The sequence below is a fragment of the Ixodes scapularis genome, unplaced genomic scaffold (genome assembly GCF_016920785.2).
Source record: "Ixodes scapularis isolate PalLabHiFi unplaced genomic scaffold, ASM1692078v2 ptg001164l_1__unscaffolded, whole genome shotgun sequence".
Lineage (NCBI taxonomy): Eukaryota > Metazoa > Arthropoda > Arachnida > Ixodida > Ixodidae > Ixodes > Ixodes scapularis.
The window spans coordinates 748,755-768,156 of NW_024610111.1; the positions used below are offsets into that span (position 1 = coordinate 748,755).

Consider the following 19,402-nt stretch of genomic DNA (forward strand, 5'->3'; position numbering starts at 1 on the left):
TCACAACAACGACAGCATCACACGATCGGAAAAGTTCCACTACCTTCGCACACTCGTCACCGGACCAGCTGCTGCCGCAATCGCAGGACTACAGGCCACGGAGGCCTGCTACGACAATGCCATCCACATCCTGACGCAGCGGTTCGGCGACAGGCGAAGAATTGAACAAGACCACCTGGCGAAGCTCCGATCTCTGCCGCCGGTGGCGTCCGCGAATGACACAAGGGGACTGAGGAGAATCTACGACCATGTGCAGACCAACATCCGAGGGCTAAGAGGTTTCGGCGTGGGAACCTCGACTTACTGTACAATGGTGTCGGATATTCTTCTCAGGGCCATGCCGAAGGAGATGGTGCTGGACTACCACAGGCGGCAGTCGGGCAACACCGCCTACAGCGCGTCCGGGACGTCGGAGAGAGATCCAACGTCGCCGAATGCAACAGGACAAGACGCCGGCCGCTCGATCGACTCGCTCTCCTCTGCACAGATCTGTCCCTCGCCGCTGCAATCCGAAGATGCCGAAGGTGAGCTCGCCGAGATTCTTGGGTTCCTTCGTGTCGAGGTAGAGAGCAGGGAGAGAGCCGGAATTGCCGCAGAGACTCGCCACCCGAGGCAGACCCCAGCGCGTGAGGGCTACATCGAACGGCGGGGACACACGACGTGGCCAACCGCAGCTGTATTGAACACAAACGCAGTCGGCTGCTTTTTCTGCCGATCTGCAAAACATCAAACTGAGTCCTGCTCCGGCGACCTCGTACTTGACCAGAAGAAAAGGAGGTTGGCAGAAGACATGAGGTGCTTCCGATGCACAACCAGAGGACACCGCGCCAAAGACTGCCGACGGAAGGTGAAGTGTGCGTCATGTGGAGGAAGGCATGCAAGCTCGATGTGTGACCCCAACTGGACCCCACCGAAAAGCGTTAACACCAATCTCAACACCACAGGCGTCGTTAACTCCAACGTTACGATGGACTCGGGGGTGCTTCTGTAGACTTTCCGAGCTTCCGCCGTAGGAGATCGTGCAACCAGTCACTATCGGGGCGTCATCGGCGGAGGAAGCCAGCGGACATTCATACACACGGACGTCTCAAGAAAGCTAAATCTCCGAGTGATCGGTACTACGAACCTTCAGTTGAACACCTTCGGGGAAACATCGACACTCGCCCAACGACGCAGGCTGGTTGAGGTGCGCCTTCGTAGTCAGCATGACGGAAAAGAGTGTGTCCTCGAGGCTATCGAAGTACCTTTCATTTGCAACGACATCCTGGAAGGGCCGGTGGACCACGACTTCGTGAGAAGCATCGAGGCTGACGGAGGACTCATCGCGGACATGACACTGACCCAAGGTACGGAGCCCCGACGTGGCATCAGTTTTCTTCTTGGATCGGACCAGCTTTGGAAGGTCACCTAAGGTGAGGTTCGTCGGTTCAAAGAGAATGAGAGCATGGTTGCAATCGACACAATTTTCGGTTGGACCTTCCAGGGTCCGATTTTCTTGCACAGCACCCTGTCGGGTAGTACAAACACGATGGTTTGCATTCTTAAAATCAGCACGCGGCCGCACGACGAAAATGAGGCGACACTCCGTCGCTTTTGGGAGTTCGATAGCCTCGGAATTACGGACGAGCCGAAAACCGACAGAGAGTAACTGGAGGCTGTAAAAAGCCAGTTTGAACGCACAATCACGAAGGTAGACGGACGTTATGAAGTTGCATTGCCGTGGAAGGAGACTGGACAAGACTTCCAAAACAATCGAGTCATGGTTCACAAACGACTGGAGGGGCTCCTCAAACGACTATCCCGCAACGAGCAGCTTCTTGATGAGTACGACCGATCCATCAGAAACTACATGACGGCAGGGCATGCGGAAAAGGTGCCCAAGCGGGCACCTCAAGCTGACAATCAACGAGTTTACTACATGCCGCACCAGGGAGTAGTACGCAGCTGCTCCAGCATCACGAGACTCCGGATCGTGTTCGATGCGTCATCACATATGCCGGGATGCAGCCCACTGAATGAACATCTGGAAAAAAGCCCCAAGCTTAACGACGACCTGGTGGGAATCTTGGTGCGATTCAGGCTATTTCAGGTCGCCATCACAGCTGACATTGAGTAGGCGTTCCTGCAGATAGGCGTTCGCACAGAGGACAGACATGCTTTCCGATTCTTGTGGTTCGAAACGAAGCCAACATCAGGAGCAGCAGCAAACATCGAAGAATGGAGAATGACCAGAGTGCCGTTCGGGACCACCTCAAGCCCCTTTCTATTGACCGCAACTCTAATGCACCACCTGGATAACGTGAAGGACCAATACAGGGAGATAGCTGATCGTTTGCGGAATGCGTTTTACGTGGACGACCTACTTATCGGAGCCTCCGACGTTGGTGAAGCCAGACAGATTCACGATGAGGCCAACGCAATTATGGCTGAAACCGGAATCCGACTCCGCAAGTGGACGTCCAATGCTGCGGAACTACAGTGTCGATTTGATGAGACCGAGGAACCACAAGCATCCCAAGAACCAAGGAAGGTTCTCGGACTCGTGTGGCAGCACTACCAAGACAAATTGCTGATTCCCATGGAAGGAGTATTACATTTCGTCAGCACTGCAGCAAACACCAAGCGTTTTGTGCTACAGGCATCGGCTCGAGTTTTTGACCCCCTGGGCCTTATCGCTCCGTACATGATTCGGGTCAAGATCATATTCCAGCAGCAGTGGGAACGTGAAATCGGCTGGGATGCGGAGCTGCCTGACGACCTTTCCGAGCTGTGGCAGCGGTGGTGCGTGGAACTGCCACTCTTGAAGGCTCTGGCCGTCGGCCGCTGCACCATGCGGTGCCCAGCAGAAGGCGCCAGGTCGGTTCAACTTCACGTGTTTTGCGACGCAAGCTTACTCGCCTACGGGTCGTGCGCCTACCTTCGAGTGGAGAACAAAGACGGAGACACGTCTACATGCCTCGTGCTCGCGAAGTCACGAGTGGCGCCGCTCAAGCGACTGACTCTCCCTCGTCTAGAACTAATGGGAACGGTCTTTGGGACACGTCTTGCCCGGTATCTGAACGACACAATGAACCTCCAGATGAAGACGTTCTATTGGATGGATTCGACTATTGCACTACACTGGATTAGAGGACGAGCCTCAAAGTGGAAGCCGTTTGTAGGAAACAAAGTGAATGAGATTCAGTCCGCAAGCGACCCCGCAAGCTGGAACCACTGTCCTGGAAGTCAGAACCCAGCGGACTTGCTGACGAGGGGAATTAGCGCCGAGACATTGATCGAAAGCGAACAGTGGTGGCAAGGGCCTGAGTGGCTTTCAGCGGAACCTTGCAACTGGCCTAAGGATCAGGTATTCTACGACAGCATCCCAGAGGTGCAAGAGGAACGAAAGAAAGAACACCACGTGCTGCACACTGCGGAGGTGAAGGGGCCGGAGCTCCTCAATCTGAGCAGTTCGAACATGGGTCCGGTGCGTGCAAAGTGGAGACGTTTGCACAGAGCTAGGCCACAGATTTTGTATAAATTTGTTAGAGAGCTTCGGGAAAGCGTTAATAGCCCGCTTTATGCTACGGGTTCTTGAAGTACCCGATGGCCACTGCACGCGCTCTTTGAAGAAATGCAAAGAAACAGGCGATAACAAAATACCGTCGCAGCTCTCTCAATGCCAATAGCTCGGACCGGGAGACGCGCATTCACGTGCTGCGGAACAGAGAATAAAAAAAAAGCGGTCTGGAGAAAATGATTATATGTCTATTTTCTTCGGAATGCCGAAGGAAAAAAAACAAATCACCAAACACAGGTAGGCGACTGGTGCGTGCTGAAAAAATCCTGCTTCTGGTATCGAACCGGGGACCTTCCCATTTTCAGTGAAGTGCTCTACCAAGTGAGCCAACCAGGAGTTTTTTTTCTTTGTTGCATGAGCTGACCAGGAGTTAGACGTCAATAGACCAAACAAGATCTACCAGCTGCCACCAGTCGAATACCAGCAAGGGTGAACCGCCAGCATTTAAAGGCTACGTTATTAATGCAATTAATTCAATGTTGCAGGCGAGCTGTAGAGAATGAATGATCGTTTATTTTGTCCAGCTCGCCTGGAACTCGGCAATAATTGCATTAACACGTCACCTGACACCTGGCGTCAGCTGACATCATGCATGTCACAGTGTCATGTCAAGTCTTGTTTCGCAGTGATGTCACGCGGCTTAATGACGTCAGGTGACACCGTGTGTCACGTGATGTCATGACGCCACGTGACACTATGACGTCACGTACAATTTAAACGTCACGTGACAATACGTCGTCACGTGACATTACTTCGTCATGTGCCATTTTGACGGCACGCTGAAACAAGCATAAGACTGCTGGGCTGGTAAAACAATAAACACAAAGCGTTTTTGCTAATTCTGCCAGAAAGCTTCTCGGGCGATAAGTGAAATTAGGTGAAGCTACACGTTTTAAACTCTAGAGTGCGATGTTGGAAATGTTATTCAGTGACCACAAGGCCATGCTGATTTGTGTCCAATAATATTGCAGAAGAGGTTTAGGCAGCCCCACCAACGACGGGGAGCGGTCCATGCATACACATCCAGTTTCGTCGTTACCTGGATTTCAAACCATCATCACAACATTTATTTTTTTATTTTTTATAATCATCTATACAATACCATTTTTTATCGTTAGACACGGCGCAGCAGACGTTCACGGTATGAGCGTCTCGGCTTTCTGCGGCACCTAGGCTCTCATGAGTTGAAATAAATATGAAAAGCAGAATCAAACTTGGGCGCGTGATTTTAAAGTATACTTCAATTAGCACAAGGCAGTCCTAGTTTGTGTCCAATAAGATTGTTTAACAGGTACACAAAAGGCTCTGTACCTTGCACACCCTCATTGGTTCCAAAACGCCATGGAATTTTCGTCCGCTGAGTTTTACTCGGTTTAATACGAAACGGCTATGCGAACTCTACGGTGCGCGCTCGCACTTCTGCCGTTCATTCAGTCCATCTATTGTGCTTATAAGATATGATTATGCTATGCTTACAAGCGCTATGCTTACAAGCATGAGTTATGCTTAAAAGCGAGATGAGGTGGAACCACCACACAGATTAAATTACCAAGAAAGCATTTAACTAAGAAATTGGGATACTAAAGGCGATTTCTTAGGGACTGTCCAGTTTTAGAAGACTTCTCACGTTTAAAACGTACATACGGCCCCTCCTTGAGTACGCGGCAATAGTCTGGGACCCTTACACTGCAACAGCCAAAGCTAAACTTGAGCGTATTTAGCGAAAGGCAGCACGACTGTGTACAGTGCGTATAGCTGGTCGATATCACCAACCGCCATAATGGCAGCGGCCAATCTTAAAATCCCCAGTTTGAGACATCAACGGGAACGACTTAAATTTTACACCTGAGGCTGCGGTGGAAGAAATCGGAAGAACTTTCAGTAGAAGGAACAGACACAGAGAACGTCTCAGAGAACGTCTGTTCCTTCTACTGAAAGTTCTTCCGATTTCTTCCACCGCAGTCTCAGGTGTAATACGACATGATTAGCTACCACCAGCTCGCTTGCACTCTCACCGTCTTTTGACTTAAATTTGTTTTCTTACAAGTAAATAACCAGTTAAAAATAAATAAAGTGACTACATTTAATTTTTTTCAACCGCGCGTTACAAGACGTTCTCACTCGCTTTCATTGAATGAACATTCCAGACATAACGACGTCTTCGCGAAAGCATACTTTCCTAGTACAATTAGGGAATGGAACTGCCTCGGTCAAGAATTTGTAGGCAGTAATCCTCTGGCAACCTTCCTATCACAACTTAAAAAAAAAAAGCAGACCAACAATAAAAAGATAACCATCACATTTATCTTCCCGAGCTGACAATAAAGCAAATAAGGGTTTTGAAGTTCCGTGTGTTGATGACGATCGAATTCTTACTTTCTGTCTTTCTTCTTTTTAGACATTGATAGGCGATCACGTCACTAAGGGCACAGATAAATATTGCGTTTATACCTATTTATTTTCATTTTTTGTTAGTGTGATGAAAATACGCATTTGTCAACTATTCAACGGCGTTTCGAAATGTTTTCTAAAAGTGTATCACAGCGACTTGTGCTAACCGGCTTAGTGATCGGGATATAGTTTGCAGCGTGTCATTCTAGTGTCATCTACTATTGGTGTATTTTATTGTGCCACAGTGTCCACCCTGCAATGAGGTTGAAGTATTGAATAAATAAATAAATAAATAATTCTATACTCCGAAAGACGCCTTAGCGGCTTCAACCATTGCTGACCTTCTCTTGTCTTACCAAGATGCCGAGCAACTGAAACGGTAGTTGTCGATCCTCTACAAAGGCCGATGCTTTAGAAAAGGACCCAGTTGAATCTAATATGGCAATAAAGTGGCCTGCTATGGTAATGATGAATTGAAATAAACGAAATAGGAGGAAACAAAAACTGAAGGTCAGTTATGGCGGCGTCCATGCACAGCTGCTGCAAAGCGTCTATACTCTCTTCACCCTTAAGCTGAGACCACACCCAAACCTACAAGAGCGATCTAGCCCGCGCTCCCGGCTTTGAAACGTGCATTTCTAGCACGAGCGCTCGACCTGCGGAAGAACTGTTAAAATCAATGACCCCGAGCTCTTGTGCTTGTGTTTGCGGCATTGGCTGCAGGCTCAGCTTAAGGATGAACAAAGACGTTTTCTGTTTCCTGTCGTTCTCACTCACGTGCGTTCCGTATCTGGTAAACTGGACAAAAAAAAAAAAAATAATAACACCTTTCAACCTGGAATATGCTAGAATATATACGTGAAGCAAAACAGGAATGTGTGACAATCACGCATTTTTCGTAAAGACTTTCCAGCGGTGTGGAGAGATCAAAACAATGTTTTACCCTATACCAGAAGGGAGGACATTCAAGATGGCTGCGCCCTTGTTGAAAAGGTGTATAGCAATTCTCTCAAAAGATTACAGGGAAAATATTTGACTCGAGGCTCGTGCTCGAATACCGCACGTCTGAATGTTTGTGCATTCTACAATGGGTCTGCTGTACAAAAAGGGAGCTACAAGAGAGACGGAGAAAAGTCTCTCGTGAAAAAGATAAAGACGAAATTGTATTGATTTGGACTTTTATTAAAACAATTATTGATTGCTCATCAATAGGTAAATGTGGTTTTAAATTACAAATTATATCTCTGACCTATGCGTAAGTGTTTGTCAAGCGCAAATATAATAGATGTCTATATTTTTCAGTTTATTGATTTCGCGTGTTAACCATATTGGCGCTGCAAGCCAGAAAAGCAAGCATGTCATGCTGGGCCGACAGCGCGAGTGTCGCTGACCTCGTGTCCCTCTATGACTTAGGTGCCCCCTAGCGTAGGAGCCAATACTCTAAAACTACCTATTCTTAAATTTTGTGCTGTTAATTTGCCAACACCTTCTGGTATTGGCAAATGTGGACGCTTGCTACAACTGCAGTTCCCACAAGCTTCAATATTTTTCGAACTATCCAAGAGTTCAAAAAATGATCTCCCATCTTCCCATTCCAGTCATAGTTGGGGTAAAAACTTTTTTCAAATATTGAAATGTATGCCGAAAAATCATGGAGTGGCTGATGTAGTTTCGTTATCTGCTACAGTACGGTGCTTTTTATCCTTTGGGATGGCGCGCGAGCGACTGACATTGGCGGAGGGACGCTCTTAATGTGATATTAGAAGGCATCGTGATAAAATTGCAACTGGAGATCAAAACTCAGCACTTATACAAGGCTACCAGAGACAACTCAAATCAATATATGCAAAAGCAGCCTAGAAATTAATCTCCTAGGCTCCCTTTCTAGTGCTCGTTTTTTCTTGCGCTTTGTCACATATTTAGATTGTTTAGTGTATAGTGTAAGAGTATTGCTTTTGTATATTTCTCCCTTGCCGCTCTAGCTAAACTAGAGTAAAATAATTTAAAAACTGGTTTAACAGCCAGATCAGCAGCGTGGTGTCCTGCGCTAACGACTGCGCTGCTGGGGACGTTTTTAGGTTTTATTGTGCATTATAAGGTTTTTTTCAGCATTGCTCAGCAAGACTACAATAACAGGCCCGTGCACAATCTCTTAGAACCTTTCGTGTTAGTGTGTTACAAAACTTGCTCCTAGGAAAGGTTCTTTCAACTGATGCCGTTTACTCACCTGACTAAATATCTCACCTATAGCCCAGGAATTCTTAATCAACACTTACATTTTTCCAGGAGTTATCTGAGAGTAAAACAAGACAAAAAAGCACGCCTCGTTCCTGTCTTTTCTTTTAGATACTTATGGTGAATTCCACTCGTAGATCTGGAACGCTTTCCAAAATCCGAGAGGGATGCGAAATTCCGCTCCGTGGGACCCGCTCCGAATCGACGAGGTGAAGATAAACTTGCATTTTTGGAGCGACCTTCCCCACACCCCCACCCCACCCGTTCTCCCTCCGCCGTTCAAAATGGCCGCTGCTCGAACTTGATCAGCCCAGCAACGCCTCAGCCGGCTGATCTTTCCGACGACCAGTGACGACTGTCACTGCTTAGCTGCAGAAGTAACACGCGACACAGGCCGGGCGGAATTATACGTACCACGGCGCCCACGTCACAAATAACGAAGACGTCCGCGTTCGGCACCGTCATATACCTTTCGGCTGCCTCGAAGCGGCGGGGCACGGACAGCGATTGCCAGCGGTGGAGTTCAGATTTCTAGTAAGACTTTAATAAACACAGAGGTAACAAACCATCACTTGCGCGGTCGTTGCCTAACAACTTCTTGCTTTATTTCACGGGAAAACGCCGACGGAATGCAGTGTAAAAAGGTAAACAATCACTGGCTGCAGAATGAATAGGCCTAACCTTGCGTCTGCCTCCGGCTTTTCTGTCGTTCTTTTTCTCGTTCTTCCTCGGCGATCACAGATGTCATTGCTTACGATTTGCCACGCTCCACATTCCCGGCTTTTTATCCCTGATCTACGCGAGGTAGAGGCGTTCGAGCCGTCACAGTCCAGAGTAAACAACCGACGCACCCGAACAGATCCAACTTCACGACCCGACCGCGTGGCCCGACCGGCCCGCCGATCTCTCCAACCTCGCCGCGCATGCGCACCGCCGATTTAGACGGAAATCACGTGGGCCGCTCTGTCAACTTCCGGAGAGATCTGTGAAATCCCACAGAGCAAGCTCGGCGGAGTTTGGGGCGCTCCGTGGAGCTGGCGCTGCCAGAGATCTACGAGCGGAAGATGACCAGCTCGTGCCAGATCTGCGAGCGGAATGTGCGCGCTCACAATGGAGCGCTTTTGGAGCGCTCTAGACCTGCGAGCGGAATTCACCATTAGACGGATTCAAATCGGATCTGAAAAAAGAAAAACTTCTTTCTTTTTACTTCCTTTTCTTGCACGAATACTGTTTAAGTGACCATAAAGAGTTCATATTGGAATTCGCTTTCATAGCGGTAACGTAATCTTTTATTTATTACTAAAAAAATAAAAATTATTTTATTTTATTTTCTGGAGTACTACAGAGAGATCGCGCAATTAGACATAGGCCGTAAATGTTGTAATTGATAGCCCCACAAAAAAAAAATTATATTTTATTTTGGAAACCCAACCAGTCGGGGTAGTTATATGTTCGAGCTGAATACAGTCCATTATTCAAAACAGTTCCCTCGCGTGCATGCGTTTATTCAGCTCTCAAAACCGGAAATTAGATGTTCGGGAGACTAGATATTGCCCCGGCCATGATAGCTTGCAACAGATTGCAAAGTCCGCCTTCAGTAAACTACAATGCGAGTGATATTTACGGCTGTATTCCAATTCACATTGTGTCATTGCAGCCAAGGCTACAATTCGATGTGGCAAGCAGCGCCCTGAAGCGCAGCATTATAATATCTCTAGTCTTTGCGTTTAAAAAAGAAGCTCAGTCTCACGGCGCATTTTTATGCGTAGTTGTTTTTGCCGATAAAAGCGCAAAGACGACCACCTCCGTGACGATTCACTTCTGGTGCTGCTTAATAGGCTTGGGCGGATCATAGCGCTGAGCGTGGTTTGACATGATAAGGAACAGAAAATAACATAAATGCCAATGGACGCCCAGCTATAGGAGTCATGCTTTAGCTGATCGTCAACTTAAAAAAAAAACGAATTAAATAAACGCTTTTGTTAGTGTGTGATAGTGTATTTTCTGTATCTAGTCTCATGCCACACTCTTCCCTACACGTAATGGTTACTTCACGCCTCATTTAAATCTCTGAGTACCAATACTGTTTTTTCTCAAATTTATTTTAGAAAGACATTTACGCCCTAGTGTAATATTTTAATCCTGACCTCCCGTGTTTTAAGCACAGAAATGTAGAAAAATAAACGGCCAGTGCATCATCTCACACACAGTCGCTTTATTGCACAACAGGATGACAAACAATGTATGCTCGCAAGAGTACGAAAATGAAAAAGAAAAAAAAAATGTCCTTGCCATGACCGTTCGGTAAATCTTGCTTCACTTCTGTAACAAAATGCAAAGTACAATGCGCCGCTGCGTTTGATGACGTGTTTGTTGACGTGTTTCTTGACGTGCGAATGCCAGCAACAATACGTTCTTACAAGAATGGAATGCGCAATGTCTTAGGAGCGACGGAGCGCATTCTGAAAACCTCAAACAAAGTACATGTAGCATTTATTTTGTGATTCCTACGCGACAACTGTTGGAAAAATATTTTTTTGAAATTTTGATGATGATAATGATCGACGGTTTATGGCGGAGAAAGCAACTTAGGCCAAAGTCACTACGTAATATATTAGATTATTTTAGTATGCCGCGACCTGACAGATATGTGTGGTAATAGATGCGGTGTAAATTGCCAGTGCTTAGTTTTATTGCTATCAGAATAAAACTAAGTACACGATTAATTAAGATGAGAGGGTTGTTTTCCAGTAAAATAATATGGAAAACGAGTATACGATATGAAAAAGGCAGGAAAATAACACCTTCGTTCTTCTTCAAGACCATAGCAAGCCCCTGATTTCTGTAGGATGGACACAGCACGTCCGCAGGCTGCACAGGGTGGTGCATGTTCCCACCAGAGCGGGCGTTGGTGGGCGATATGCGAATGGTCTATGCGAAGACAACATATTAAGACCCTGTGGAACCAATCCCCGAATGAGGTACTCTCCCAGAATTCAGAAATGGGCTTATGGAAGTGAAGCTTACCATAAGATACTCTGTCCCACTTTCTCAGCCATCCTTCGAAAATTGGAGGCCTCAAGACTCGTTTGACGTCCTGTTAAGCTATCGAGCAGCTAATAGACCGATCTCACCACGCGTTCGGGGCATGCGTGTCGCCGCCTTAACTTTAGTTCACGGGAGGCAAACGGCAGTACACGAGAGGGGTCGCGGTGTGTTGTGCTCCACACGCGCAGAGCTCCAGCGAAATTGTCGCACGTTCAGAAAGACTAAAGTTCCCTCGATGCATAGCGGCAGCGGTGGCGTAGTTAAATTGGCTCGTGAGATAGGTCTATTGCCGAAAATTCCTGGGCCGGTCTGCTGATGTTGCGGCTGCGGCTGCGGCCAAGATGGATTTTTCTGTCACGTGACCAGCTCCATGGGGGCAAGGAAGTACCTAGCGTCCCTGCCTAATGGCGGAGAAATCTCGGATCGCTTCATTATTTTATTTATGTATACTGCGACCTCAGTTGAGGTCATTGCAGGAGTGGATTACACAACTAAAAACATGAGTAGAGAGAACAATAAACGAGAACATATTCAACGACATAATGATTCGCCAGAAACACCAAACATCAAAGGAAGTCAACTTTCGCGAGTTTTATGACAAAGTCGTCGTACTGGAGCATACGCGTAGAACCGTCAATACTATTCCACAGCTCAAGAGTGCACGGAAAAAAAAGGAATTTTTGAATCAGTTTACGTGAGAACGAAAAGGGTACAATATTTAAGGGATGGTAGCGCCTAGTGCGCGAAATATATGAGAAGGAAATATACTTCATACATTCAATGCCACTTTCATTATTAACAATTCTATATAACAACTTCAATCGCTCGATAGTTCGCCTTAACGATAAAGATTCTAGCCCTAATGTTGGCAAAGCGGATGAAGGTGAAAAGTGTCGATCATATCGACTGGAAATAAATCGGATAGCCTTAGCCTGAACAGAGTCAATGAGATTAATGTCCTTTTTTAAATTAACGTCCCAGACCACTGAACCGTACTCCAAAATCGGCCTCACGGGAGTTTTAAAAGCGGTTAATTTTACCTCTTTAGACGAATTTTTTAACGTGCGTTTAACATAGCCCAATTTTCTGAGGGCGCGGCAGCAAATGTAGTCGACGTGCCTATCCCATTTAAGGTTAAAAGTAAAAATAATACCTAAATATTTGAAGTCGCTTACCTCCCTTAGTACTATTTCATCAATGCCATAGCTTCAAGCACAAAAGCCTAATTTCGCTCGCAGAAACTGACTGCAGGGACTTTCAACTGGAGTCCAATTGACCGCCTCCTTATACTGTAGGAGCGACAGATAAAATTACGGCCAGGAAGGGTGAAAATGAGCCAAAACAAAGAAAAAACCACTCGAGATGAAAGCGGTGGCAGAATATTTATATACCTCCGCCAGCGTCAACGTCTCACGGCTCTACTGTGGTCGAGAGGTTAGGGCGCCGGTACTTATGGTCACCGCGTGAAAGTTTAGGGTTCAAATCGCGCCAGGAACCTCTTTTTTTGTATTTTGCGCGTGTCTTACTTTTTAACTGTGATCCTTTTTACGAATCATCCATTTGCACTACTCCGCCTTACACGGTGTTTACTGTTATTCCCACCTGTTCAATCGAAACATCGGTAAGAAAAAGAAAAAAAAGATCGAGGCAAGTTAACGCGCTAATACAATCATTTCATAATGTTCATTAAAAGGAAACCAAGGTAACAACATCGGTATGGCTTTCATACAAGCGGAGTCGAAACAAGCATCCTCTCCCCAGCAACTACAATTTTATGTGTTCTTAAATATACAACGCTCTTGCTACGACTCCTTTTAATAACAGGGGACGTCCGTTTAGTACTAATAAAAACTGCAGTTGTGACAATTAAAAAAAAACTTTCACAAAATAAGCAAAAGGACAAAAAAAAAGGATTAGCAGCTGTGGATGCATTGATTGAGCGAAATCCCACAGGCAAGGCAGCAAGTCAAACGTCTGAGAAAGTAGTAAAACCAAAATAAAAGAAATCAAACTTTTACTTGCATGGAATGTGATAAAAGGTATATTTTACCCTTTACATTTTGTTGTTGCAATCGTTTTGTAATATTAGCGCATTACTTGTTGAATTTTAGTTAGAATAGCAGACGATCGCAACCGAATGCAAAAATGAATCAGGCGTCGACATCGCAAACCCTCTCTCTAACGCAAACACCTAAAATGACTTTGGATCAACAAATGGAAATAATTAGAGAAGTTGGAAAACGGAACCAACAAATTCTAGAGAAATTCAGCAGCACAGTTACCTGGCGAACGAAGAGACGGGCATGGGAAGATATTGTAAACTTTCCGCGGAGTGTACGGCAAGTGCTGGAGGCGATTCGGAAGTTGATAAAGGAAGCCAGGGACATGTATGCGCTCTTCCGAGGTCATGAACAACGAACTGGTGAGTCAGAACTACCCGCCCAATGATTTTATAGAGCTCATATGGCCTTGTCTACCTTCTTGGTGGGAGTGCAGTCAAATAGAAAAAAAAGAGGGTTACTGACGCGATTTGAACCAGGGACTTTCACGCCGCGACGGAAAGTACCGGCGCTCTAACCTCTCGACCACTGTACAAGGCGCGAGACGCCGGCGCTGGCGGAGGTATATAAATATTCTGCCACCACTTTCATCTCGAGTGGTTTTTTCTTTATTTGGGCTCATTCTCACCCTTCCTGGCCGTAACTTTATCTGCCGCTCCTACAGTATAAGGGGGCGGTCAATTGGACTCCAGTTGAAAGTCCCGGCAGTCAGTTTCTGCGAGCGAAATTAGGCTTTTGTGCTTGAAGCGATACGGATTTGTCCGCCATTAGGCAGGGACGCAGCACTTCCTTGTCCCCATGGAGCTGGTCACGTGACAGAAAAACCCCTCTTGGCCGCAGCCGCAGCCGCGGCCACAAGATCAGCAAACCGGCCCTGGAGTATGACACGAGCCCATCAGATTTTTTGTGACTTAATATACTCACGTGACTTGGAACCCAACAAAATGCAATGTAGCATCCGTTCCGAAACGTTCTATTAATCTTGACATGCACAAACGCTATGAGCATATTTTTGGTGTCCTTCAGGGAGATAATTGCAGTAATTACACTTTGCAAGTCCACAAATATACTGTACCTTTTCATTTTCTTCAGTCTATAGCAATCGTGTGCTAACGATGCTGCAAACAACTCTCCAGTAAAGATACTTGCAATTAACATAATGCGTTCACTATGGAAAAAAATTGGGAGAACATGGCGGGTTAATGGCCACACGGTGCTGGATTAGGAAAGCCTGAAGAAACTTGGATGTATTCTGGCAAAATATATTGAACGATGAATGTTAGCTAAAACCAATAGAAAATTTCTCGGAGTGCATTAAACATCCGGTAAATTATAGATACTTAGCACCCTAAATATAAAACTGGAAATTATCAGCATCCTTCACCTTTAGTTCTTAAAATGCGTGAACGATGACCATAGGAGCGTCAGTGTCCTCACCACATTTTTTAAGATATCTGTCGCAACAGACTGATTGTCTCTCTCAGCGAACAAAACAGTGAAGTGGCTAAAGGAGCGTTAATTCCTACAAATTTGGTGCCTTTCCGCATAAGAACAAGCATTTCGTTGTGGCCTAGGAGGTTTTGGTTGATTTTACCCGATTTCAAGTTTTATCAATATCAGTTCGCTTTGTTTTGTGTTCCTCGTCGTTTGGTTTTCGCGTCCTTCCTTTTCTAGAGTTCCGGCTTTCGCCAGAAACGTTTACGTTTTAAATGATCCTTGAAACATCTATCTTTTTAGTTGTTTTGGAGGCACTGCCGGTGTAAACAGCGTTGAAAAATGTTTGTCTTTTTGTGTGTTGCATAATAGACGTATCTGCTTCTCAGTTTTGTTGTAAAGGTTAGTTTTCTGTACTGCATTTAGCACAAGATTCCCTAGTTCTCTCTCTCTCTCTCGCTCTCTCTCCTCACTAGTGTTTTTTGTAGGATATGATTCCTATTTAAGCCCTTTTGTTGTCAAATAAATTTCAGCTGTGTTGGACACCTTGTGTTTGTCCGTCCCATTTTGTCCCAGGCTTGAGGGTTTAGTTATATAATTCAATCATAAGCTTGTTTTAGCTCGCACTTCCCAAAAGGCGCATTATATCGCACCGAGTTTGTAGCCAACATTAGAATAGAGCTACTTCCTGTGCGAAATTTAAATTGTTAGAAATATGCACTATGAATACTATCGCTGAATTCACCTTGGAAACGCTGAACGAGAACATTGGCAACATCTTTGACAAACCCCAGGGGAAGTTTTATACAGGAATGGTAAAACATCGGTAGTCGCCTTTGATGTTTGCGTAGGCAATCCCAAGCATCTTTAACCGTACAAAAAAAGTACTTACAGAGGAGAGATATCAAATCCAAGATGTCTTGTTTGCCAGCTTTCCTGTCTAGCGGGCTTGCGCTTTGCGCCTTTTAAAGTTAATCTTGGTCTTCAGATTTGTCTACCACCGGAAAACTTTCCATGCTCGATTTTGTTTAGTAGTGGTGGTTGAACAGTCTTCGTTCCACCACGGCTTGCGTTTCTTTGGTAAATTACCGGAGGTATGGGAGATAGACTGATCGGCGGCATTAATTAACTGTTTAATACCACACGTCGTAGCCTCCTCAGGGGACAGAATGGCAGATAGTGAAGCACTGAATATAGCAACTTGGCTAAAACTTTGCCAAACCGCTTTGTCTAGTTTCCAAGTAGGCATACGTTTCTGAACTCAAGGGAGGTCAACAAAGCTCTCTAAAATATATAGGAAGTTATTACTCTCAAATGGATTATCTGAAACCTTCTAATAAAAACAAAGAAGCCATGATGGTGATGAAATGAAAAAATTAATGCAGGTGAAAGAGCTGTGTGCAGCACTAAGGAATGTTGGTGATTTGTTATTTAAAGAAAAATTTGAAAACAATAGCGATAGCTCAATAACGCCTCTACGGGAATCAATTCGTGCATTGTCCTACATGAAGTAATCAGCATTAGATTTACCTAAAACTAAAGACGGCTGTGAAAAGTTGAGTTAAATTGTTTTGTATGTCATCCACGTGTTTGGGAATGTGTGCTGGGAGATACAGAAAAACAACCATAATGAGGCGGTCAGTAAGAATTTTTGCGTAGCCAGAGCCTCGAAAGGAGTGACAAGGGGGACACCGGTACATCCCACTTCAACCTGCACTACAATTACAACACCGCCAGATGAATGTGAAGATGGGCGGCCCTTGCGGAAAGTATGATAGTTTATCAAAACTTCCATATGATTGGACATGATATAAGTCTTCCATTATGCTAGAGCTATTTAGGCGTAGCTCGCTAGAAGAAAGTGAATATCGTCAATGTTTTGAGGAGACCCTGACAGTTTCAATGCAGGAGGCTAAGATGAGCCATAAGAAAATTTAGTTAAACGTGTATAGAAAAATATAGTTTTAGATATTGTTAAACTCTAGGAGGACATCGCTTTGGACGCTATGTTCTGCCCCCAAGTCACCAGATTATAGTTTTTCCGGCTTTGATGTTTTTGCCTATAAGGATTTCAAAAGTCTTGGAGACTAGGAACGGTGACGGGTTTCCTTGAGATTTAGCATCGTGTTCAGAGTGCATCCCTAGAAAACGAGTAACGCCTTTATGAGCTGAGGATGTTGAAGATAGTATAATTGCTTCGGTGTGACCCCTTTCAGAGGCGAATTAGGTGTTTTCGTTTGCTGGGGACTTCAGTGGGTCTGATGCACCACCCACCATTCCGCCCCACAAAGGAAGAGGTAACACCCCATAACAAAAAAAAAGCCTTTGCTAAGAATGCTACTTTACCTGCGCTTGCCCAGACACCATGCCCAAGTGTGGTTGGGAATAAGGGAATCCAAACCCAGCTAAGTTTGGTCCTTGCCCCAAAGGAAGGCAAAAATTAAGAGAAGCGAAGAGGAGGAAAGTGAAAGACAACAGGGGATATCAGAAGAAAGGCGACTGACTGGATCATCGTGGTCGGTTCTTACCAGGACACGATTCCGCAAGAAGCGGAGGCCAAGGTGGTGTATTGCCTTGCCGGTTGCGGGAGGGGGGGGGGGGGCGAAGTGTTCGAACCTTGCTTGGGCCCACCGCAACCATCAGGATGTCCTTTTTCCCGGATATGGGTAGGCCACGCAGAGCCAGACAAGGGTGGGTGCACCTACAGTGGCTGAATGTTCCCCGAGGACTGAAACTCCCAAGCTTCACTTCTGGCGCTTGTCCTTGCCGTACGTGTGTCTTTTGTCGTCCTCTGTTAGTTCGCGCTTTTAACTTTTTAATTTGTTTGAGAACCGAGTCTCGGCGCAGCCGTGTCTCTCAAACCCATCGCCTATATGGCGTTGCCGTGTGCAGAAGGGTACAGTGTAGGGTACGTTCTCGTGCGATCTCTTCAATCGACTTTCCTCGACTGAAGCGAGACTGGATTTTCTTTCTTTTCTTAAGTTGTTTCCTTCAAGTGTTGCGCGTGTTGCTCCTGGCTGTCTCGTCACGTCTCTTTTTGTCTCTCTCTATCTCTTAGCTTGAATCACATCGAAGTCAAATCTTAGGCTTATTGCCTGAAGCGTAGAATTTTAAACACAGCACCAGCGCAACCGCAGCGAGCAAACAAGCCGACAATCTTGTTTGGCGAACCAGGTTAACGGCTAGGTGATATAAAGCAGAAAAACCAGAGGAATTCAAAGCGCCTTCCGTTCGGTTTTAACTCATCGGTGCTTAGAGCTCACACTCGTGCTTACCCGCGATACCCGTGGTAACGCGAAATGTTTATATACGGTTTTTGTTATTTTGGGCAAATCCTCATAATGCCCGACTGACAACTTCCCCCACGGGCTAAACCAGACAATCAGATCTGGATTCTGCAGAATGGACTTCCTGTAAGCGGACTGAATGCCACTGGGTACTCTGGGAACATTCAGTGACTATTGGTGAACCCACGATGCTCGGGGTCGTAGTGACGACACTCACCAAACACCCGCTAAAGAAGGTGCCCCCTGTTTCCTTTTACGTTCTTTTGCGAAGGGCACACATAGACAACCTTTCGTGCCGGAGTCAGGCTGAAGAGTGACGTCTCGTTTATTAAATATAAAACGAAATAAAAGAAAGGCGCCTCTGGTACGGGGCGCTCAGGTTACGCGCGAAGCGGCGGGACAGATGTTTATATCTCGGGCTCCGCACGCGAACGGTTGCTCTCGCTCGGTCGCTTTGGACTTTGGAGCTCGCTGGCATCGGCGCGTCGGCGACTCCATAACATCCCTTTTTCTAAAGGAGCTTCGAAGAAGTGCCGAAACGGTCTGGCTCTTTTACGCACCGGCCGTGCCGAGAATGTTTGTGGGAGGTGTCGGCACACATTTCTTCGGGCCTCGTGGTTGTTTTGGGGAACTCTTCGATGCCTTGTTTATCTTGTTGATCGGGGAAAGGAATTAAATGCGTGCGATTTCTTCGGATCTCTTGACCCTTGGACGTTATCCAGTAAGCTCGTGGTGTATGGGCCTTGTTCTGAACAACTCCGGTTCGCTTTAGGTCAATGATCCAAACTCGCTGTCGAGAGCCGAGTGGATCGGATTGACGCACTCCGTGTCGCCGGTCGAAGTATTGCTTTTGTCGGATCCTGTTTTCTTGCTCATAGCGACGGAGTTCTTTTTGGTCAGGTAGCTTTGGTTCCAGGAGCTGAGTGGCGATCGGTACGGTTGTACGCATCCTTCTCGCCATGAGAAGTTCTGTCGGACTGTATCCGTTAGGCAGAGGCGTTGAACGGTAGATCATGAGTGGCTCGTACGGATCTTCCGTTTTCTTGAGTGATCTCTTTATGATCTTCACTGCAGCCTCCGCCATCCCATTGCTCTGCGCGTAGCGAGGGCTTGATGTGATGTGCTTAAATCCGTAGGTCTGTGAGAACTTTGTGAATGCTGAACCTGCGGTTCCCGCAAACTGAGGACCATTATCAGACACCACTACTTCTGGGAAGCCATGCCTCGCAAATATCGATTTGCAGTGCATTATTACGCACGCTGCTGTGAGGCTTTCCAGTCGGGCGATTTCGGGGTAGCGAGAGTAGTAGTCGACGACGACCAGCCACCATTTCCCGTGAATTAAGAAGAGGTCCATCGCCACTCTCTCCCACGGTCGTTTAGGAAAC

At 46.1% G+C, this 19,402-nt stretch overlaps 1 pseudogene; it reads left to right on the forward strand.

Moving 5' to 3' along the window:
• The first annotated feature begins 2,422 nt into the window (after positions 1-2,422).
• The window catches only part of LOC121047121, a 109,074-nt pseudogene continuing 92,094 nt past the window's right edge, over positions 2,423-19,402 (forward strand).